Below are 25,624 nucleotides of genomic sequence, written 5' to 3' on the forward strand. Positions count from 1 at the left end.
GTGTTATATGCGGCGCATGAGCGATGGGACAAAGGATCTCCGAGGTAGCGATGAAGTGGGTATTTTCCCTTGCGTCCATTTCACGAGTGTACCGTGAATATCAGGAATCCGGTAAAACACGAAGTCTCCGACATCGCTGTGGTCGAGAAAATATCCTGCAGGAACGGGACCAACGACAACTGAAGAGAATCGTTCAACGTGATAGAAGTGCAACCCTTCAGCAAATGGCTGCAGATTTCAATGCTGGGCTATCAACATGTGTCACGGTGCGAACCATTCAAAAAATCATCATCGGTATGGGCTTTCGGAGCCCACTCGTCTACCCCTGATGACTACACGACACAAAGCTTTACGCCTTGCATGTGCCCGTCAACAACGACATTGGACTGTTGAAGACTGGAAACATGTTGCCTGGTTGGACGAATCTCGTTTCAATTGTATCGAGCGGATGGGCGTGTACGGGTATGGAGACAACCTCAAGAATCCATGAACCCTGCACGTCAGCAAGAGACTGTTCGAACTGGTGGAAGCTGCGTAATGGAGTGGAACGTGTGCAGTTGGAGTGGTACGGGAACTTTGATACGTCTTGATACGACTCTGAGAGGTGACAAGTACGTAGGCATCCTGTCTGATCACCTGTTTTCGTTCATGTCGATTGTGCATTCCGGCAGACTTGGGCAATTCCAGCAGGGCAATGCGACACCCCACACGTCCAGAATTGCTATAGAGTGGCTCCAGGAACACTCTTCTGAGTTTAAACACTACCGCTGGCGACCAAACTCCCCAGACATAAGCATTGTTGAGAATAACTGGGAGGCCTTGCAACGTGATGTTCAGAAGAGATCTCTACCCCCTCGTACTCTTATGGATATATGGACAGCTATGCAGGATTCACGGCGCCAATTCCCTCCAGCACTACTTCAGACAGTAGTCGAGTCCATGCCACGTCGTGTTGCGGCGCTTCTGCGTGCTCGCGAGGGCCCTACACGATATTTGGCTCTTCACTGTAGGATTCCATGTAGTTATGTGGAGGTGCACGTAGGTACTACAAAAAGAATGGTCAAAAACCGACCACAGGAGCACTAGAGCAATTGCAGAAGAGAGGGGACTGACATATCAGCTGTTGCGGAACATGCATTGCAGCTAGGAGACCACCTCATTCATTTTCATAGGACTCAAGTACTGACAGCCAAAAGTGGATACCATCAAAGGCTATTCAGGAAGGTCACAGAGATTGTAAAACACCCAAGGAATTTCAGTAGGAACGAGAAGGGCGTGAACTTGTAACTAGGCTGTTTGGGTTTTTATGTTGGTAACGTCCCGAGGGCATGCAGCTTTACTGTATCATGGAGAGCTGCATCAAACCAGTCTCAGGACTGAAGACAACAACGTCACGTAGCGCTCTGTATGAAAATCACTGACTGTGCTGTGTGCAGTCTGTGGCTGGCTGGCATTGTTGGAATATTCGCTTGTATAGTGTTGGGCAGCTGGATATGAACAGCCCGTAGCGTTGGGCAGTTGGAGGTGAGCCGCCAGTAGTGGTGGATGTGGAGAGAGAGAGATGCCAGAGTTTAGAGAGGAAATTTGTGAAGATGGTTGTCATGAACTGATATATATTATGACTTTTGAACACTATTAAGGTAAATACATTGCTTGATCTCTATCAAAATCTTTCATTTGCTAACTATGCCTATCAGTAGTTACTGCCATCAGTAGTTAGAGTCTTTTATTTAGCTGGCGGTATTGGCACTCGCTGTATTGCAGTAGCTCGAGTAACAAAGATTTTTATGAGGTAAGTGATTCATGAAAGGTATAGGTTATTGTTAGTCAGGGCCATTCTTTTGTAGGGATTTTTGAAAGTCAGATTGCGTTGCGCTAAAAAATATTGTGTGTCAGTTTAGTGATGATCCGAATAAGTAAAGAGAGAACTGTCTGAATACGTTCAGTTTTCCTCAGCTGTCTTTGTATCAAATAACGTAGAAGTTTACTAGCACAGTCATTCATAATTTTTCAAAGGGGACGTTTCAAACTGAATGACATTTGGAGTCCAGTGCTGAAGAAGATCTGTATCAGTCTTCCAGCATGGGGTGATAGCAACAACGGACGACGGTAATTTTGTTGCAGTCAGTAGTGAGCCACAGTGTGATACTCAAAGAAGCTACGACCCCTCTTGACAATATCCTCTGCAGATGAGGGAGAAACGTTTGGCTAAAATGTGAAATCCACTCGACCACAGCGTAATAGCTTGGAACATTTTATTAATCCATTACGGTTAATAGTAGCACAAAAGTAAGTATGCAAGCACTGGATCTGAAAATTACTTACACAGTCATTATACTGTACAACAGTGAAAATGATAATTCCATGAAAGTAGCTAACTCTTATTCATGGCATAGAGCCGATAACGAAGATCCTTAGAACAAATTAAACTTAGCCCCTGTTTTTGTTCTACAAACAAACGGTTTTCTCGATAACAGGTAATAGAAGAAATTTATTGTCATCGGTTGTATAACTGCTACATACCACAAGAATGAAACACTATTGTGCTGTCGTAAGCTGTCGCCAACACACTGGGCGGCAAAGTGGCCAGCACACTAAGCGACAAAGAGGTTGGGAGAATATCGATAGAGGCCAAAGACAGACACGCAAGAAACGCGCCAACAACGCCTATTTAGATCGCCTCCGTGGACCGGAGGTCCCTGTCTGTCATCGTGCACAGTCAGTCATCCAGGGAGTCAACAAGTCGAGTCATCAGTTGCAGTCCAGTGGGAGTCGCAGCCACAATTAGCTAAGCTTCTAGCTCAGAGTCACCCAGTGCCTAGCGACCAGAGTAATACACAAAGCGGGACTTGTACTTCACCAGCAGCGAGGCCAACTTGGGCTATTACGGAAGAGCTTATACCACAAGAACTAGCTTAAGTAAAGTAGCTTTCTCATTTTTATGAATGAAGAACCCAGATAACCCGGAGCTGTGTTACAGAAAGAGAATTCCGGCCACCAAACAACATCCTCTCCTTGCTTCCCTTGATACAAGCCTACAGTAACAACGAGACTACACAAAAACTGGCGACGAGGATGGGATTCAGTGCAGATTTTACTTGCTTCTCGTTTGTTTTATCTTGCAGGGGTGCCCGTATTCAAGTGTTGAAAATTTGTTGTGTTCTTTCTTGTATTCTAGGAGGAGGGCCGCAGAACTAAACTAATTTATCTTTCAGAGGCTTTGCTTGCTTTTTTGCTATAACATATTTGAGTAAACCATGTCCACCCCGCCCCCTCCGACCTCTGCCCCGCCCCTCAGCCACAGACGTGCAACATGATGGATCTAACACAAATTTTCCCCTTTCAGAACCAACAATTTGCTCCCCTCCTAACGAATTACTGGCTGCACAAGTTGCGTCCGCCGCACAAGAGACAAACCGAGTGCAACACGTGCCGCCGACCAGCATACCAACGTTCTGGTAATTTAACGACACCGAAGAGGGATGGCTCGAATACCTGACACAGTTCCAAGCAAGTTGTGAAGACCACCGAGTTCAAGGTACTGTAAAGCTACAATACTTTCTTTTGATTGCTGGGCCCCCAGTGTTCACGTTAATAAAAAACTTTTCCCAACTGCATCTGTCAACGAACTCAGCTGTGACGAAGTTCAAATGTTTGTGAATTCCTAAGGGACGTAACAGCTGTCATCGATCCCTATACTTACACACTACTTGAAATTAACTTATGCTAAGAACAACACACACACCCATGCCCGAGAGAGGACTTGAACCTGCAGTGAGAGGGGCCGCGCAATCCGTGACCTGGCGTCTCTTACAGCGCGGCCATTCCGCACAGCTGTGACGAAGTAATCGCCGCATTAGCTCACTGCTATGACAAGCAAGTCCAAGTAGTTACAGCCACCGTGCGGCTGCTCCCGGCGGCGGTTCGAGTCCTCCCTCGGGCATGGGTGTGTGTGTTTGTCCTTAAGATAATTTAGGTTAAGTAGTGTGTAAGCTTAGGGACTAATGACCTTAGCAGTTAAGTCCCATAAGACTTCACACACATTTGAACATTTTTTTTAGCTACAGCCAGATATCAGTTCTTTCGCTTGCAGAAAAAGTCGGAACAGACGTACCGTCAGTGATACACAGAACTAACGGGCTTGACTAGCAAGAGTAAAATTTAGCGTAGTTGTGGCAACTTCAAAGTGTCTTAATGATTAGGGATGCAATAACATTCAGTGTCCCACCTAGTAGAATACAGGTACAGATCTTAAAGTACGCAGATCCATCACTTCCTCCAGCATTGCCAATCTTAGAGCAATACGATTCGGGTGCCGCAGCGGCCGGTGAAGTTTGACCAGGCCCCGATCTGTCTGGTCTAATCGCCCCTTGCTCGCGACCGCCCCAAGCAGTGAAGCCTTTCCCTACATGTTTTGCTCTCTATAAAAGACAGAACTGCCCATCACGTAACGTAACGAGTTACACGTGTGGAGAAAAAGGCCATATCAAAGCAGTTTGTTTGCGACGGCACAAAAACGCCAATTTTGCGCGCTCAAAAAAAAAAAAAAAAAAAAAAAAAAAGGCTCCTGCACATGCAATGAACGTTGAGTTTGCCACAACTACAACAGGTTCTGACAAATGTAAGATTAAAGTTGTGCCTCTTTCTAGCTCTGGTGCTGTGCAACGATGTTCTAACAAACTATTTGTCTCATTAAGAATTGCTGGCCGCGGTGTGAACTTTCAGTAGACGCAGGTGCCTCAGTAACTTTGCTTGATCGTGTCATGTACCAATAGTTAGGCTCACGACGACTTTCTAAATCTAGAAAGCACCTCACTGCTTACAACGGACACGAAATTCCAGTGCTTGCACAGTGTATTTTGCCTGCCACTTACAAGTCTCACACTAGGACAGTGAATTTTACTGTGTTGCAATCCAGAGACAGTGAGAACATTTCCGGTTTAGATGCCTTTGATTTGTTTCGTCTTAGCATCCACGACAATGTACTGTCAGTCTCTAAATTTGCACCAAAAGAAAGTGTCGCTGACTTGCTTAAAGTATTTCCTGAACTATTTTCAGAATCGCATGTTATATTGAAAGACAACGCACAGCGTAAGTTTTTTCAGGCCCGTCCCGTCCCAACTGCTTTAAGAGACAAAGTGACCAGTGAATTGAAAGAACTGCAAGATAACGGTGTGTTTGCTCCTGTTCTATCTAGTCAGTGGGCAAGTCCACTAGTTTTGGTGCCTAACATTTCTGGCGCATTCGCATTTGTGTTGATTTCAAGGCTAAAGTCAATCCACGGACAGTCGCTGACACTTATCCGTTATCTCGCCTTGAGGAACTCGTGGAAAGGCGTGGTGCAGGACGCTGCTTTTCTAAGATATATTTGCGTGATGATTACTTTCAAATTCCATTGGCTGAAGAAACACAAAAAGTGATTGTTGTAAATATACACTGAGGACTGTCAAGTATTTGAGTTTGCCTTTCGGCAGTGCTTCCGCATCCGCCATTTTTCAACGTTACTTGGAACAGCTGACTGCAAACGTGCCATTCTGTTCAAGCTACCTTGACCATATTGTCGTCTCAAGTCCTACACCACAGGAACACATTGCTAACTTCTGTACCTCTTTGCGAGTGTTGTCAAAAGCACGACTCAAGTGTCGTCTCGAAAAGTGTGACTTTTTTGAAACTGAACTACAGTACTTGGACCATGTGATAAACAGTCAGAGTGCGCACCCCCTCCAATCTCATTTGCTTGCAATCCGTGACCTGCCTGTTCCTCGCAATGTGGCTGAACTGCAGTCGGTGCTAGGCAAATGACATACTACATTCGGTTCATACCGAATGCCGCTCCTATCATGGCCCCATTGCATCGCTTGCGTCGCAAAAGTGAACCTTTTGTGTGGACTAAAGACTGTCACGATGCATTTCGGAACCTCAAAAATGATTTGCATAGTGACATACGTGTAGTACATTCTGACCCTGTCATGCCGGTAGTTTTGCAAGTCGACGCTCCTTCCTAAGGAATCGGCGCTGTGCTTTCGCACAAAATTGGTGCACATGACAAACCTATTGCTTCTGCCTCAAATTGTTAACTCAAACTCAGTGCAATTATTCTTAAATTAAAGATAGGCTTTTGCTGTTGCTTATGGGTTGGACAAATTCCATCACTGTTTGTAAGGTCGCAAGTTCTGTTAAGTGACAGGTCATAAGCCTTTGCAGTCCTTGTTTCATTCCGTCAAAGTTGGTTCTTACACGCACCGCTCGAAAATTGCAACGATGGGCTGTGATGCTTTCGCTATATCAGTGTGAAATTGTGTACAGACGTACGGCAAAGCAAAACAGTGCAGACGCCCTATCTCGCCTTCCGATTGGCCCAAACTCTGATTTTGATGCACCTGCCACATCTTGTTGCCAAATAGATGCGCAGGACTCTGAAATGCTGTCCCTCAGGGGGCTCAGCATTCATTTGCTGGGTACGGGCTTGGCGAACCCGGGGTCCTCGACCTGTGGACTGATGTGCGCCGCCAGTGTGCTGATACTGTAAGCTCTGTGCATGTTTCAGCGACCACCGTCTGGCGCAACGGTGGAACGTTGTGTGTCGTAGGGACCGGGGATCTTGGCTGGATTGCCTGGATCGCGAGGACGTTACATACCTCTATAAAAAAAACTTCAATCTTAAGGTGTGCTGCGCGCCGATAAGATGCATGGCTGTTGAGCTGGAACAGTCGCTAGCGGGCAACCTCTGGGGAACCCGCCGCGCCTCAGTTGTACATGGCTTATCCAGGCATGCGGGGCTCTGTCTGGATGGACATAAGTTTCCCTAACTGCTCGTGGGACGACCATGGATACCACGAATTCTTCCTCTTTTTCTCCTTCTAATTTTTCGCTGGCTAGTGGGACGGGTGGAACGCTGGTAGGCACTACCACCCAATCCAACAAGAGGGCTAGGTTAGTCAGTCCTCCTGACTCCGGCGACAGCAAACGTACAGCAGTTCAGAGTAACAGAGCACATACTGACAACCAGGATGTGTTTTTAATAATAAAAAGGAAAGAGTGTTCCTTTGAAAAGGCTTCGCCATTCTATATCCAAAAGGGTCTAGAAGAAATAGCTGGAACTTTAAAATCAGTGAAGCGTTTACGGAATGGGACACTGCTTGTTGAAACATCAACTTCTCAGCAAGCCGTTAACCTTCAAACAGCTAAAAGCTTGGGGGAATACACAATCGATACAGAGCTTCACAGCACCCTGAACTTCAGTAACGGTATTGCGACCTGTAGGGATCTCGTTGACATTCCTGTAGAAGAATTAAAGAGTGAGTGGGCTCAGGAGAGAATTGTTGACGTACAGAACATCATGAAAAGGGTGAATGGGAACCTGGTGAAATCTGAATCCTTCATTCTTACTTTCAATAGCCCCAAACTCCCAGAACACGTCAAGGCAGGATTTCTTCGCCTAAACGTGCGGTCGTATGTCCCAAACCCAATGCGCTGTTTTATGTGCTAGCGTTTTGGGCATACAACTCTAGGGTGTAAAGGAGAATCGATGTGTGGCAACTGTAATAAGGCTGCCCATGACGGAGTTGACTGTTCGTCTCCTGTCAGATGTATAAACTGTTCTGAAAGGCACCCTGTCTGGAGTAGGGACTGTAGAACCTTCCTAGAGGAATGTAAAATACAAGAAATAAAAACAACTAAGCGTATCCCCTACAGTGAAGCCAAAAAGATCTTTAAGGCCATGCAGCCCCTACATTCGTTACGTCTTTTGCCTCCATTGTTCAGAAGCCGCCTCCAAAAGTCGATGCATCTACACAGACGGAGGTTGTTAGTGTTGGCACGAACACCTGCACATGTCAATGCACTTGCAAGGCAGCAAGTGTATCAGAGCCTGTAGCCCCTCCTCGAACAGCAGAGAAAGGTACAGTAGCTAACACTGAAGAGCCCCAGGCATCTCTGATGGCTAAGGCTGTTCCAAAGCCCAGCATGGTCATAAACACCCCAGCTCCAGTTCCAGCAAAGCCCCCTAAATAAAGGAAAGCACGCGTCAAGCAGCACCAACAGATTAAATCGGCTGGTAAACCCTCAGATCATGTTAATGTGGTCCCACCAGACGCTTCATCAGACTCTTCCCCAGAGCTGATGGAGTCTGAGAATATGGGGCAATCATCTCGCCAGACTGAGCCTCCACCCGCTGCAGTCTCCCCACGCCGGCGGAAAGAGAGGCAGAAAATACAACCACCGTGAGGCTCCCATATTACAATGGAACCTGCAAGGGTTCAGGACACATGTGGAGGAACTACGCCTACTGATTCAGGATTGACCTATGTGTGTATGTTTCCAAGAGGCAAATTTCAGTGAAACTCCTACACCCCTGAGTTACGTGGTTATGTCCTCCACAAAATGGGCGACCTGAGTGGACAGAGAGCTCGAGGATGAGTAGCTATCTTCGTCAACACCAACTACCACTCCTCGCTTCTCTCCCTAACGACGAATTTACAGGCAGTTGCAATATTAGTACATGTGCGTCATATGCTAACAGTATGTTCGGTTTACCTGCCCTCACATGATGTGCTCGACGAAGAGGCTCTCAGTGATCTTCTTACACAGCTCCCCCACCCCTTCATCCTCTGTGGTGACTTTAATGAACATAATATACTTTGGGGCTCTGTGAGTACTTGCCCCAGGGCTAGAGCAATCGAGAGGCTTCTTCTGTCTTCCAGTGCATATTTGCTAAATACAGGTCAAAGCACGCATTTTTGCATTGCAATTGGGTCGTTCTCTGCCACTGATCTATCGCTTTGCTCTCCAGCCATCGCCCACACTGCTGAATGGGAAGTGGTTGATGACTTACACGGCAGCGATCGCTTCCCCATCTAGATTAACCTGCCACATGCAGTGGAACCGGAAAGGAAACCGCTTCGATGGGTGCTCGGTACAGCCAACTGGGCACTGTATAGTCAGCTAGTCCAGTTTGACCATCGGGTCAGTGTCCAGGAATGGGTGGATCGTATTACTGAAGTGATCCATCGCGCCAGTGAAGTGTCCATCCCACAGTCCACGGGACAACCGAAGCGGCAGCCTGTCCCTTGGTGGAGCGACGAATGCCGCTCTACAATCAGGGCTAGGCGGGCAGCTCTGCGTAGGTTCAAATGCCGGCCAACTGTAGAGAACCTTGCAGCCTTTCGGGTGGCGAGGGAAAAGTGTCGTCGGATTATACGAGAGAGGTCGTGGCAGCAGTTCCTGAACACCATTAATCGTTCTACACGCAGTTCCATTGTATGCGAGGCCATCAGGAGGATTTCTGGGAGAGGTGGGAGGTGCCCTATGGCTGCTATAATGTGGAATGGTACTCTCCAAACGACCCCAAAAGATATTGCCCAGTCTATGGCGGCTCATTTTGCAACTATTACTGCAACCGCCAGTCAGAATCTGGCTTTCCAGCACCACAGAGTGGCTGCTGAGAGGAGCAGTTTTTACTTCTGCTCACCCAATACAGAAGAGTACAACTGCCCATTTTCCATGTGGGAACTGGATTCTGCATTGTGTGGGGCTCGTGATACATCCCCTGGTCAGGATAGAATCCACTATAGCATGCTGCGGCACCTCACAGGGAGAAATAAAGAAATCCTCCTCCGACTTTTTAATCTTGTTTGGATGTCCGATGATTTCCCCGACTCGTGGCGTGAAGCAATTTTAATTCCTCTTTTAAAACCTGGGAAAGATCGCACGTGCCCGGGTAGTTAGCGTAGTGTTGCCCTCACTAGCTGCGTGGGAAAGACCTTGGAGAGGATGGTCAACCGCCGCTTTGTCTGGATGTTAAAATCCAGACAACTCCTTAGTCGCTTTCAGTGTGGGTTCAGGAGGTATCGCTCCACCTTTGATAACCTAGCCCTCCTGGAGGCATCTATACAACAGGCTTTCCTGCGCCAGTATCACCTGTTGGGAATATTTTTTGACATTGAAAAGGCAAACGGCACTACTTGGAGGCATCTTATCATCAGGCAGCTCCACGAATGGGGTTTTCGATGTCTTCCCAATTTTATTCGGTCTTTCCTGTCGCGCCGGCCGCGATGGTCTAGCGGTTAAGGCGCTCAGTCCGGAACCGCGCGACTCCTACGGTCGCAGGTTCGAATCCTGCCTCGGTCATGGATGTGTGTGATGTCCTTAGGTTAGTTAGGTTTAAGTAGTTCTAAGTTCTAGGGGACTGATGACCACAGCAGTTAAGTCTCATAGTGCTCAGAGCCATTTGAACCATTTGAACCTTCCTGTCGCTACGATATTTTCGGTACCGAGTCGGAGATGTACTGTCTAGTCGCTTTGAACAAGAGAACGGTGTCCCTCAAGGTAGTGTTTTAAGTGTGACGGTCTTTGCCATTGCTATTAATAGTATTACGTCTGTCGTGAAAAGTCCTGTGCAGTGTTCCTTGATTTTGGACGATTTCTCTGTATTTTGCTCTTCTTCAAGCCTTGCAACGACGACCCGTCAGTTGCAACTCACTCTGCGATGTTTGGATGAATGGGCACAGAAGAGTGGTTTTAAGTTTTCAACTGATAAGTCAGTGTGTGTTATTTTTAATCGTTCTCGTTCCATTTTTGACTTCCCTGAGTTGAGGATGAGGGACACCGTTCTGAATTTTAAAGACACGGTGAAGTTTCTGGGCCTTACTTTTGATTCTCAGCTTACGTGGCTGCCACACATTAAGGAACTGAAAAAACGGTCTCTTAAGGCGCTGTCTATTTTAAAATGTCTTAGTCACCACACATGGGGAACAGACAGGACTTGTCTGCTCCGGTTTTACAGAGCCTTCGTGCGGTCCCGGCTTGATTGTGGATGCACGGTGTATGGGTCTGCAAGACCCACTTATTTGAAGCTGTTGGATGTGGTGCACCATTAGGGGATTCGGTTGGACACTGGGGCGTTCAGAACGAGCCCCATACCGAGCCTCTGTGCAGAGGCAGGTGAACCGCCACTTCACCTCCGGCGGCGTCTACTAATGGTGTGCCAGGCCTATAAAACATTATCCACACCATACACACCTGCGTACCACAATGTTGCTCGGCCTCCACTGGAAAGGCTTTTTCGCAACCGGCAACGAGTAACAAGGCCCTATGGGATTCGTGCAAAGGACTGCATTTTAGAGATGGGTTTTAATGTTTCACGTCGAGGTTGGAGCAGATATCCACCTTGGCTCCTCCAGAGGCCCAGGCTGATTTTAGATTTGGCAAATTTTAAGAAAAGTAGTACATCAGATTTTACTTTCAAATCTTTGTTTTTTAATATTTTAGATAGGCATCATGATTTTACAGTAGTCTACACTGATGGACCCCAACAGGGGGATTTTCTTGGCTGCTCAGTAGTGTTCCCCGAACATGTCATCAGGATTCGCCTTCCCCAGGAATACACTGTTTTTTCCGCAGAACTTCACTCGATCCTGAAGGCATTGGCGCAGATGCGGTGTACTCAGGGCAAACACTTTCTAATTTCCTCTGACTCACTGAGCGCATTACAGTCACTGCAGAACATGTACCCAGTGGAGAAGTTGGAACAGCTGATTTACGACCAACTGTTCATCCTCCAACGACAGGGAAAGCAAGTGTCCTTTTGCTGGGTGCCAGGGCATGTAGGCATACGGGGAAATGAACAAGCTGATCGAGCTGCCAAAGACGCCTGCAGATTACCGGAGGTGGCACAATGTTCTATTCCTTCGCAAGGTGTCGTTTCTGTGTTGCGGCTGAAGCCTATGCAATTGTGGGAGGAGGAATGGCTGGCGGTGAGGGAAAATAAGCTGCGGTTGGTGAAACCTACCATCCAGCCGTGGTGTTCCTCCTGCCGGTCACCTAGGCGGGACGAAGTGACCCTTACAGGTCTTCGCATAGAGCACTGTCCTCTCTCTCACGCATGCCTTTTTACTATGGCGAGAGGAAACCCCGCTGTGTGATGCCTGTGGCATACGAATCACTGTACGCTACATTTTAGTTGAGTGTGATTTATATCGTTCTGTCAGGGCGGAAGTTAATATTAGCGGGGATCTGCCCTCGATTTTAACGGATGACGAGGCGAGTATCCAGAAAGTTCTAAGGTACTGTGATGTTTCTGGGCTTCACACTAAAATTTTAGGTTGGAATTTTTAGTGTGTTGCCGAGTGGCTGACCACTCGTTTTTATTCTTGTAATAGGCCAGTTCGAAACATGTGCTATGTGTTTAATTTTACCCCTTTCCCTACATTCTCTTGCAGTTCTCCTCTTTGCATGCTGCCTTCCACTTTGCTACTGTTGACGTGCACATTGCCTATGTAGACTGTCACCTGTAATTTTAGTCTTATTATTGCACTTGCTGCATTTTAATGACACTCGTCCGTTAGTGTCTCCGTTCGGGCGCTAAAGACTACACTGTTGAGCGGCCAGAACACCATATCCATCCATCCATCCATCTGAAATGCTGGAATCTTTTCCCTTGCGCTATAGAGAAACTGCACAGACCACCTCAAGATTTTGTTGCATTACATTCGCGCGTCTTAGCCTCATTCATTGAACAGTATCGAGAACTCAAGTTATGCGCCGATATTTTGCACGTCGGCATAAACTTTCACTTCAACAGGGTGTGATTCTAGATCAAAATGACAGTGGACAATCGCAAGTGATTATTCCTAGAGTGTTGCAAAAAGAATGTGTAGCAAAAAGGATGTGTTAGAACTGCTCCACCAAGAACATTGGCAAACTGTTTGCACTAAACAGTCAGTGCGCCGGTACTGTACTGGGTAGGGCATGGAAGCCCACATTGAACAGATGACGTCACTGTGTGACGCATGCCCGAAGAACCAATTTGCTCCATCACTGACATTCGCAGCTTGGCCTAAGCAACGAGTGCACATTGACTTTGCAGAGCCATTTTGGAACACTCTTTGACTCATAGTGGTAGACTATTTTAGCAAGTTTTCATTTTTGGTGCCTATGGCTTCTACCACATCACCTTGCACCATTCAAGCGTTGTCCTCCATATGTTGCTTAGAAAGTTTGCCGGAAGGCCTTGTGTCGGACAACGGACCACAGTTTACCTCACGTGATTTTGAACAGTTTTGTGAATGTAACGGCATTCGTCATCTAATAAGTGCTCCGTTTCACCCACAGTCCAACGGAGAAGCAGAAAGCTTCGTACGCACTTTTAAACAACAGATGGCCAAGCTTCGCATCATTCACAGGGAACAGGCGATGCAACTCTTTCTCGTCTCCTATCGCTCCCACTCACTACATGACTATCAACGACGGAACTATTGCACGGCGGCCGCCATCGGACGCTGCTACACTTGCTACACCCACCGCAGAACCTGGAGCCGCCAGTGGTCCGCAAGTATCGCTTTGCGCCTCGCAATCTTGTTCTTTTCAAGGCTTATGGCGACCATGGGCACTGGAAAAGAGGCGTGATCCAGGAACGCATTTGATCTTCTATTATTTGATTGCAGGTCCCGACGGTTTGCAGAACCGCCACCAGAACCAACTTCGCACATGTCATTTGCCCAGTGTTTCTGCTGCTTTTCCGCCCCCAGATTCACGGTCTCAGGGGACCCCGCGGCCTTCACAGCCGCCTGTTGGTGCCACCAGGGCATCCCAGGAAGAGCGCATGGACGATTCGCATTCGCTCACGCCGTCCCCGCTCGCCAACGCTGTGGACTTGGACCTGCCATCGCCATCGCCGTCATCGCGCCAGGATATGGCCTCAGGCATGGACGTGTGTCCCGGTAGCAGTTTTCTGGAGGATGTTCCGGATAAATTCTAGTGTCCGATACCACCCGTCGGCTTTGACCAATGACGTCATACGCGAGGCAAAGATGCTGCAATGGACAATCTATGAATGGAACGGATCATACTCGTAAACAAACAAATGTAGCATGACAAAAAATAATACATTTAACGCGACTATTATTTACGCACGAATTTCATTTAAACAAGTTGAAGATGACTGAAATAAATAAGAACTTAAGAGTAATTACGAGTGCATATATTACATTTTCCACACGTACTGCAAAAACGATCTCAATAATGAACCGACGAATAGCTGGAATCGGTAACTACAAGCAAACTATGTAGGACGTCATTTCTAGTTACCGATCTCAGTATTACTGTTTGGTGCACAAAAATCTTATACTAGAAACGTGCTTAAAATGATCTTGTTAATGAACTACAGAATACGACTAGACTTTCAAAATACGAAAATCTTTACGCACATTACTGCACACGCAAAGAAATAAAGCGCAAAAATGACCAAACCTTGCAACCGATAACTAAACTACACGAAAGTCACACCAGCTGCAGTAGCTCCAAGTAACACTCAGTAAAATCGATACACCAGGAGTGACAGTGAAACTAAGAGAAGTGTAGCAGAAACATCGGAAAGGAAAACATAAAAATGGCTACATAAAAAGAAACTTACCACATATGAACTTCCAAAGGAGTCAAAGATCGAGGCTGACAAGAACGAAATAAGGACATAACAATAAATAATAATGTTAGGTCAAGCTTTAACGGAAGAAGGAAAATCCAGAATAACTAATGAAAAAAATAATAAGAAAGACAAACTGCCAAGCACGAATGAGGTAACACCCAAATCAGTTCTTCCCTACCATCTGACCTCAATCATACGCAAAATTTTAAAGTAATAAAAAAATGAAACCATGAGTCAGTCACATAAACCCTCCAGCAAAGACACAACAATACCTCTCGGCCCAGAACTGTAACCAGAAAATATTAAAACGACAGAAAAACCTTCCTCCAGAGAAACCAAAAAAGTAGCACTCGCACAATACAGTAAAAAAAAAAGCTAAGTAAAACAACAAAAAGTATCACGCCCACCAACACGTAACTAACAAACCGAGGCTTGTGCATTTTGCTGACTAATTTTATAAATGAAAGAAATAAAAAATAGCCTTTAGGAATACTCATCCTCCAACGGTATTCATGTAAATGGCCTTGCAACATTCAAATCCTTCGCCTTCCCCGCCCGACAACAGATTTTACAGCCCCCCAATACTCCTCGATAGTATTAGTACATGCCCCCATATTATAATCCTTAAACTGAGTATTGTGATTCACGACCAAATGATGATAACCCCTTGTACGAAGCAAACCTTCTTTCACATATTCTTCTGTTAAAGATGTCAAGACTTCCTTTGTCCGATTTGGTACAACCCTAAATACAACATAAGCACAATCTACTCCAGAAACTACTACTCCAAGATCCCAAAGCCCAACAACCTCCTGCTCCCTTTCATACTTTCTCTTTCCAAAATACGACTCATCTGCTTCAACTATAACCCATAGCTCCCCACAATGACCCTCTATACTTTACCAATTCCCCGCAGACTTCTGTACAAAACGAGAACCAGTCGACTACTGTGCCACACGAAACCCCTGTTTCGTGCATGACAGATCTGCAAGAATATTCATAGCAGCAATAGTAGGTTAGCATGACAATTATTTCTAAATTTAGCCTCGACCTTTCGAACGACATCCCCCTGTGTATGAATCTCCATATGTTATTTTTTCTGATCCTCCACATGTATTCGTAGGAAGTTAGTGATAACGCAACCTTCGTCAAAACCATATAATTTCCACAGACACTGCACTTGCAAAATTCAGCAATGACGCCCAATGATTGCAAAAATTTTATAGTTGATTAACGGTCACTCATTTTCTGGAGCACAATTTTCGCAGTAGAAATAACTGACTCGCCCATAACGAACATCGTGAGAAATATAGACCTTATAAATCACAACTACTTTAATGAACAAAAGATGCCTAAAACAAATTACGAGATGAAAACAAAACAATCTACATCGATATTTTAATATACGCGCGTAACGAGGAAATCCAGTGAAATCATTTAACGTTCATCGACAGCAATCTGCGGCACAAACAAAATAACATCACACATTACGTCATTGGTCAAAGCCGAGGGATGGTATCGGACACTAGAACTCACCCCACAGGCCTGGAAGTGTGTCCCAGCAGCAGTTTTCTGAAGGATGTTCCTGTTGCCTCGCAAGCCAAATGGTGGGGTACGGTCGGGAGTGTGCCAGCTCCCGGCTCATCTCTACGTCCAGCGCCCTGCTTCACCCCCTGTTGTCATTCGCAGCCTCACGACAACGGCACGGCATTCCGGGGAGGAAGAATGCGCTAGCGTAAGCTGTTGCGAGCACGCCGGGCGGCAAAGAGGTTGCGAGAATATCGATAGAGGCCAGAGACAGACACGCAAGAAACGCGCCAACAAGGCCTATTTAGATCACCGTCGCGGACCAGAGGGCACAGTCTGTCACCGAGCGCAGTCATCCAGTGAGTCAACAAGTCGAGTCATCAGTCGCCGTCCAGTGAGAATCGCAGTCACAGTTAGCTTAGCCTCTAGCGCAGACTCAGTCAGTACCTAGCGACCAAAGTAGTGATTAAAACGGAACTTGTACTTCACCAGCAGCGAGGCTAACGTGGGCTATTACGGAAGAGCTTGTACCACGAGAACTAGCTTAAGTAAAGTGGCTTTCTCATTTTTATGAATAAAGAACCCAGATAACAAATGCGCGGAGCTGTGTTATAGGAAGAGGATTCCCGCCACCAAACAACATCCTCTCCTTGCTTCACATAGTACAAAACCAAAGTGACAACGAAACAACACAGAAAATGTAACACAAAAAAAATTATTCACCGCTAAGTTCACCTGCCAACAGGTGTAAAAATTACCGAAATATCAGTTTAGTAATGGACAAACTGGTAGAAGCCAACCTCAGGGAAGATCATTTGGATTCCGGAGAAATGTGGGCAGACTCCGAGGCAATACTTGACCCTACGACTTACGTTAGAAGATAGATCAAGCAAAACAAGGGTAATGGAATGTAGTCGAATTAAATTAAACTATACAGAGGGAATTCGACTGGGAAATGAGACACTAAAAGTAGTACATGAGTTTTGCTATTTGGGCTGAAGTAGAGAGGATACAAAAAGTAGGTCGGCAATGACAAGAAAAGTGTTTCTTAAGAAGAGAAATTTGTTATGTTTTAGGAAGCCTTTTCTGAAGGCATTTGTTTGTAGTGTAGCTTTGTATGGAAGTGAAACATGGCCGATAACCAGTTTAGACAAGAAGAGATTAGAAGCTTTAGAAACATGGTGCTATAGAAGAATGCTGAAGATTAGTTGGTGCTACAGGAGAATGCTGAAGATTAGCTGGTGCCACAAAAGGAAACTGAAGATTAGATGTGTAGATCACGCAACTAAAAATGATGTACTAAACAGAATTGGGGAGAAATTGTGGTATAATCTGACTAGAAAAAGAGACTGGTTATTAGTACATATTCTGAAACATCAAGGGACTACCGGCCGAGCGGTTCCAGGCGCTTCAGTCTGGAACCGCGCGACCGCTACGGTCGCAGATTCGAATCCTGCCTCGGGCATGGATGTGTGTGATGTCCTTAGGTTAGTTTAGCTTTAAGTAGTTCTGAATTCTAGGGGACTGATGACCTCAGATGTTAAGTCCCATAGTGCTCAAAGCCATTTGAACCAAGGGACCACCACTTCAGTATTAGAGGGAAGTGTGTGTGTGTGTGTGTGGGGGGGGGGGGGGGGGGTAACAATCGCAGAGATAGTTCAAGAGATGGCTGCAGTAAGCAGATTCAGAAGGATGTTGTTGCATTTGTTATTCGTACGTGAAGAGGCCTGCACAGAAAAGAGTAGCATGGAGAGCTGCATCAAACCAAGTCTTCGGTCTGAAGACCACAATAGCAATGCCATACTGGTTTAGTACCTTACTTCAGTTAGTACTGTAGGCGATGGTAATTGTAACTTGTCGTTATGTTTTGTCGTACATTGATTTTGTACATAAATTGACAGATGCAGTTTCTTGAGTACCCCAAGAAGTGTGACAGGACCGTTACTGTTTACAGTGTATATAAATGATCTAGTAGAAAGCGTCAGAGACTCTTAAAGACTATTTGCACACAATGTGATTGTCTATAAAAAAAAGCAATGTCAGAAGTCAGTACTCATTTGCAGAATGACCTGCAGAGGATTGATGAATGGTGCAGGCTTTGGCAGTTGACCCCAAACGTAAATAACTGTAACGTATCGTGCATAGAGGTGTAACGGACATAGGTGCTGGTATTTTTATACCCACGCGTCCAGATTTTTAAACCTGACCTGCTGCCCAGAGAGAAAAAAAAAAACATTAATGGCTTGTTCTTGCCGCATGAACTTGGAGGTAATAACCAACCTAAGAACATACTCCTCGTAATAGCTATAATTATTAGTCTGAAAGTGAAGTAAATACTGATTTAAGGTTGATCAAAACACTATCCTCAGTCACCAACAGAAATATCTGCACTTACACCCGTTACAACCCGAACAAAGGTAAAGAAATCCACAGCTATACAACTACAGTATTGATGACAAATAGCCGAAAACAGTAAAAACTATAAAATATCTTTAAGTAACTATCCAGAACCACCTTAAGTGGAACGACCACATACAGCAAATAAAAGCAACATCAGTTGCCAGACTGAATTTCATAGGGAGAATCTTAAGGAAATGTAATTAATCTTCTAAAGAAGTGACACGAAAGGCGCTTGTTCTACTGGTTCTAAGACTATTGTTAATCAATCTATCAACCTTACCAGATAGGGTTGATTGAAAAGATAGAGAATATCCAACAAAGAGTGGCGGAATCGTTTAGTCCGCGCCGAGAGCGTTACAGATATGCTCCACTAACACCAGTGGCGAACGTTACAAGAGAGGTATTCTGCATCACGGAGACCTTCACAATCGAAATTTCGAGCGAACACTTTCCGGGAAGAGTCGGACAGCATATTACTTCCTCCCACACGCACCTCATGAAATGACCACAGCGAGAACATTCGAGAAATTAAAGAGTTCATACAGAGGCCTACCGACAATCATTCTTCCCACTTGACATACGCGGGTGGAGCACGGAAATGGGGGGAGGGGGGGGGGGGGTGATCAGTTAGTGGTGGTAGAATTACCCTCCTGCCTACGCCACACACAGTTAGGTGGCTCGCGGAGTATGACGTAGATGTAGGACACACCGCACGAAAAATTCAGTAAAGAAAATTATCACAAGAATAAGGCCTGTAAGCACTTGAGGGAAAACTCCGACGACTGAGTGAATCAAAAGTCACAAAGAGATTATTTCCGTTAGCCCACAGTTTCGAGAGCTTTTCACATAAAATCAGTTACATGAAATGTTCCATGGCGGTGAGAAGGATCCCGAGAAAGTGTTAAAATGTTTGTTACAATTTCTTGGCAGACGAAAATATAACGAGCCTATGGGTGAACTGCCGTCATGTTACGAAAAGCTTTCCTGAAATACAATTCCTTCATGCTCAACTCGACGTCTTTCCACAAAAATTGCGGGGAAGTTCCTGATAAACATGGCGACGAGTGATGCTAGGATATTGGAGTCACAGAGAAGAGATATGCAGGGAAACTGATCCCTGCTATTTTCGCAGACTGCTGCTGATGCATCGTTAGGAGGAATCCAGATCTAACTTATGAGTGATAAGTCAAGCGGAAACGTGCAGCCGATTTATAGTTTGATCAAAAGTGTATCAAAATGTAAGGGGTGAAATTTTATGATGATAAAAGTGTCAATAATTCTGATTATTATATGTAATCTCACGTTTTTTCTTTGTAAATTTTTGTATTGTTTGAACAAGTTTGATAGTTTCTATAATGAACAAAAAAATTCTTCAGATTCATTTAATTTATTAATTTTTTTCTGGATACTTCTTGAATTTTATCAGTGCAAGTGCTTCACATTATTCGAGTGATTACTCACCTCACGTACTCACAATTTGCTGTACCAATCATTTCTGGGGTATATTGGTACTTAAATACGATGGTTGTCTAGAAAGTAAGTTCCGCTTTGCCACTAAATGGAAACCACAGTGAAAAAACAGAAACTGTCGCAGCGTTGTACTAACTTTCCAATGTCCTCGTCATAGAACGCACCCGCTTGTGCTTCCTGCCAATTCCCTACCCTGGTCTGCAGCTCACTGAATGTGAGAAGAGGTGAAAATCAGGTTACGTTACGTGGACTTGCATGACATCAGGCGAAGTATCTCGGCAGGAACCCATACTTTGTGGGGCACAATTTTCTGGGCATCTCTACGTGCTCACTCTGCGCTCAGAGCTGTCAAGTGCAACGCGGTGCGATCGAAGGGCGTGCTAGAGACACTGCCCAGCGCATCTGTGGAAAGCTTCATCGGAGTTTCATTGCGGTTTACATTTCGTGACCGATCGGAACTTACTTTCTGGAAATTCTTTGTGAATATGTACACTTATGCTATAAAACAGGACACAAATATCTGACGCTGTATTTCTTTTAATGAATATTTATTATCTGTTATGTCTAAATAAATGTAGAAATCCTAAATATAGGTTGTTTATAAATTCCCAATCACATTTTATTGCACCTTATTATCCAGATCAATGCGGAGCCCGAGTCTGCATGAATTAACGAAGAACAGGAGTAATGCAAAATACACAAGTATTTGCTAATTCTGTATTCAAATAACATGCTACCTGTTATATCTGAAAGCTGACTGCATTACTTTCGTGTTACCCTAAACACAGAATTAGTCATTTACTTTTAAAAATCACCGTGACATTTACAAAAAAACACTATTTATTAATCTTAAGTATTCGCTGAATCTTTTAAATTGTCTAATTTCGGTATGGATATCGCATTCAGCACTAATCACCATTAAAATGGTTAGTTTACTTTGCAACAACGAGGGGCTGAGGTAATTTTTCTATTTTTATCTTGAAAAACAGGGGACTGGTGGCCTCAGATGTTAAGTCCCATGGTTCTCAGAGCCATTTGAACCATTTCATTGACCATTTCTCTCAACTCAGATCCAGTTCGAATTTAAACTAGTTTTTCTTTCGCTTGAGATATCACTTTTACTGTACTCGAACGAATAACGATGGTTGTTTTTTTTTATATATAAATCTTTGCCCAGCCAGAGCTCGCGTGCAGTGCACCGTCAGCAAGACTTCCAAAATAATTTTTACGGATGTTGCGATTCCACATTCTACCAAACATATTTCTTATTCCCTCTACCTTTAGATTATCTATGAAAGTTTGGTACCTATTACCGTTCTCCTGTAAAAATGCAGTTTATGTTTAACCTATGTAAATAATTATACACCGTAAGTAACAGCTGCTGAAATAGCTAAATATCACTGATAAGGTTTCCAAAATTATTGGTTTTGGTCTTGGACACTAGAAACGCACGTGTTGTTGTTGTATTTCTTGGCTTTAAAGCCCATCATTTTCGTGTGTAATTTACCAGAAGGCATTTGTTAGTAGATTTTATGGACAATAACTTGCAATCTGCAAAGAATCGGTCAAGTAGTTCGCTTTTAATACAAAAATATATATAATTAAATTAAATTAAAAACGCTGCAGAAAGTTTCACAGAAACATTGATGGTGGTAGTGCCGTACTTAGATTTTCTGCTTTCTTATTTTTCATTGGTGTCACGTCATCTTTAATGACGTCTTTTTCAAATGTTTAATCCCTTCACTTTTAACTTGCTTTCATGTATACCACAAGAAACGAGCGAAGAAAACACCGTGACCTTACATATTACCAGCCCAGAACCTCTGCGAGACACTGCCATCCTCACAAATTAGATCCATGAATGTTACACGTTAAGGTATGCAGTCACAAGAGAAACAGTCGTTCATGCAGTAGTTTCGGTCTAAAAAAGTAATATTATGAATAATTTAAATCTATATTGTTTTGCTACAGAAATAAAGCAACATCTACAGCAGAAGGTGCCATATAGATTCGAAAACATGAATAGCAAACAGAAAAGTGAAAAATATTTCCTGGTTTCGGTACGGTGAAGTTATGTGAACAAAATTAAATGGCACATCTGCATAAAGCGTAGCGTCTTTTGCAAGCATATGTTTAATTTCTATAACTGAAAAATAAGGAAATTTTCTTATCAACATGATAGATATAATCATGCCTAATTAACTTGCCCGTTACTGCTACGAGCCCAGTTTTAAGTGTTATGTACTTCATAATTAACAGGTACAAATATACTAAGAGTCTTCACTCATCTTATATATAGAGTTAAATTACTAAACCTAGAAATTTTTTGAATGTGTTCAGTGTCAGCAGCACCAAACTGCGCAACACATTACTGACGGTCGAAGAAGTTGTGAACACTGAAAGGTGCCGACTGACCATAGACAGGAACCATTCTGCTCCAGCATCTCCGTTACAATCCGCTCTTTAAAGATATATCGACCGGATTCTTTTGAGGGATACCTACTCTCCCTCATTTCGTCTTCACCGAAGTTCACTCTTAGTTACGCTGTAACAAGTTGCCGAACCACCATGACAGTATTTGAAAATTACATATTCGTTTAAGAGATTTTTATAATAGCTGTGATACAGAAAATAGCCACCAAAGTGTTCCACCTCTTGTCACATACGATTTTACTTATCCTTTATACATATCTTTTTCTTTTCTTTCCCAGAAGACGGAAAAATTATGAATGATTTTACAAACTACTTCTCGGAACTGCTCTTAATACCCAATGCAATACGTTCAGGATTTTTATTTTCCTTTTGTTTTATCCACTTTTAAGTTAGCTTGTCTGTGTCTAGTGCTTTATGTACCACCGACTGCCGCGCAGACCGTCCTTTTTCTGAATTTTAGATTCATAACTTGCTCTATAATTGTCATTTTAAGCAGTTTCGGATACGAGGAGGTGGGAAAAACGGGGACTGGGGGTGGAGTCATGCACTCCCCTCCTCCTCCCCCCCCCCCCTCCGAAATCCAAAGAGCATTTCAGTAAAGGTGCTTTTACTTTTACGTATATCAATTTCCAAAGATTTAGATATTTTTTGGAATATAAAATGCAATGAAAACAGTCTAAACCTGCAAAAGAATTGTGGAAAATTACAAACTATGCAGGTAAAGGTCGCATGACTCAAAATCCGATGTGCGTCCACCATTCAGCTAAAATCAGAAAGCGGTCACGTCACATCTCTATCTCTGTACAGATGAGGAGCCGTTTTACATAAATCTTATTTCTGTTGTTTCCGAAACATAGCTTGCGTGTTATGACAGTTCGCCGTTTAAAAGCATAGGCGCAATGAAGGTTTGTCACTCTAGGTGCTAAATAAATGTCAGTTAACGACACGTAGTTGTAAAAGACTTAAGAAAATTCGGTGTGAACAGCTTTAAAGCACTAACCTGTACATATTGGCTGTGATCCTGGGGTTAGCGACGTGGCGCTGTGAGGTACTAGGCTTGCAGCTAGGTACATACATTTTTTTTGGCCATGTTTGCTTTAGTAATACATTCTGGGAGTTTCTTATCCATGTACCCAGAATATGTCCTGCAATATATATATATATATATATATATATATATATATATATATATATATATATATATATATATATCAGTGCGCTCTCTCAGTAATGAGTTCCTTCCGTCTTATGACCTCAATATGATTAAAGAACGAAAGATGAGATTGGTGACTGAAACAACCTGCCATGACATTTATATTCCCAATTAATTGATCGTCTTTTCCGAATTTGTCACGATTTGTGAGGATATTGAATCTAAGAGTAAAATGAGGGGGATCATGTACATAGTCTTGCTTGTCAGGAGTATATTACTGATTATTCGGGACATGTCGAGATTTTCGAGGATGTGGTTAGCTAGGAGCCTACGAGCACCATCTAAATGGCTGCGAACGGAACGAGAAGCAAATATATTTATATTCCTGCTTGCCACAGATATTTAGTTGCAATCGAATCCTTAAAAACGCTTTCGTAACTTTGTCGGTGAAGATAAAGATCGCACCACACGAAGGATGGACGTCACGAGACCGCTTTCTGTTTTCAGCAGAGTGGCAGACGCGCTTCCGATTGTTGGTCACTAGTAGCTGAAGGCGCCAATTCACTGCCTGGTCATACCTACCACCAACAAGAAATCGGACACGATATTTTAGTTCTCAGGTGAACCGACAAACCTCTCGAAATTTTAAAGCGCAAGACAGAAAGGGAAAGAAACTCCACGAGCAAAGATAGTAATAGCCGGCCGTTGTGGCCGAGCGGTTCTAGGCGCTTCAATCTGGAACCGTGAGACTGCTACGGTCGCAGGTTCGAATCCTGCCTCGGGCATGGATGTGTGCGATGTCCTTAGGTTAGTAAGGTTTAAGTAATTCTAAGTTCTAGGGGACTGATGACTTCAGATGTTAAGTCCCATAGTGCTCAGAGCCATTTGAACCATTTTCTTCACTCATCTTCAAAACACCACGAAAGTAAAAGAAAAGCACACACTGTCCGAGATGTAGCGCAAAACGACTAAAAGAAAGGCGTTCCCCTGATTCACATTGTCGCCCACAGACTTTTCGTGGGCTGGTGCAATACGTGACGTGGCCACAATGTCTGCCCTTCCCAGTGCCAGAAATAAAGAGTGAGAGTGATACAAAATTAATTCCGATAATCTACTACTAATTTACATTAGTGGCGTGATACCGAGTCGATTGATGCTGAACACGGACCTACCGGCTGATTCATTTACATGTTTCTCATTAAATAATTCGATTTGACCATTAAAACTAATTTTCTCCGACCGTCAAAACGTTAAAGTGGACTATCTGGTGGAGAGAACTAACGATTTTTCCTGCCTGCTGGTTATTTTTTATTAAAATCCCTGAAGATAGTGGCCTGTCTTAAAATTAGTAACCATTACGTATGAAGGGACACAAATTCGTCGCGCGTTTCCGAGGTTTTGACGTCCAAATGGGTTCGGGAACCTAATCTTCAAACTACGAGCCACGTCTCCAGCTAGGAACACAGAAACCGTTGCCCGCACCCCCTCCAGTTACTTTAGCATCTGATGCTTTTTCGGGCATCGCGGAACTGTCCTGTGGAGGAATGCTCGTGGTAGCAACTCAAGTCCTGAGAGACCATCTCTCAGCCTCAATCGTTCGCAGTTGATCGAAAGTGGAAGACGCGGTGCTTTGCAGCAGCAACGCGGAAATGGCTGTCACTTACTCAGGCCTTTTCACCACACGAATACCGATCGCGGTCTTTCAGCAACTCCGGCTGTTAGTCACGCGCCGTTATACGCGGTATGACGCTCGCATCTAGCACCGTGGCTCGGCCAGAAGTAACGTCGTAAGTCACTTCGAACCAACTCTGCTTCAGCTTTATCACCTCGACTCCTGTGGTTTCTTTTTACTATGACCGAGAGAGAATTCTCAAAATCATTCTCCCCTCTTTCTCTCTAGCGATTAGTACACAATTTTACTGGTTCCTTGAACTTTACGTGTGTTAACCACTTTTGTATCCTGTCCTACAGCAACGTGAAAACTCATCCTTTATGCCAACATTGGTGATGATACTTTAAAGAGATACTGCTATATTTGCTGTTGTAAGTATCGATGCTGTACTCCTTAATTATCGCTGGCTTCTGGAACTTTCGAAGCCGAACGCACTTTTTCTGAGGGCAAATGGTCTTGTTTTGTAATGAGAACAATGCCCCAGCACTAGTGGACACGCACCGCCTTGGTGTACAAAGTGGTGCGAGCAACCGCGTCGCCGGTAGAC

General features: G+C 44.3%; 1 protein-coding gene across 1 annotated transcript in view; it reads right to left on the reverse strand.

Moving 5' to 3' along the window:
- The window catches only part of LOC126354186 (probable Na(+)/H(+) antiporter nhx-9), an 898,754-nt gene that overhangs the window by 602,748 nt on the left and 270,382 nt on the right, over positions 1-25,624 (reverse strand). The window lies entirely within an intron of this gene.

The sequence above is a fragment of the Schistocerca gregaria genome, chromosome 3, assembly GCF_023897955.1.
Source record: "Schistocerca gregaria isolate iqSchGreg1 chromosome 3, iqSchGreg1.2, whole genome shotgun sequence".
Classification (NCBI taxonomy): Eukaryota; Metazoa; Arthropoda; class Insecta; order Orthoptera; family Acrididae; genus Schistocerca; species Schistocerca gregaria.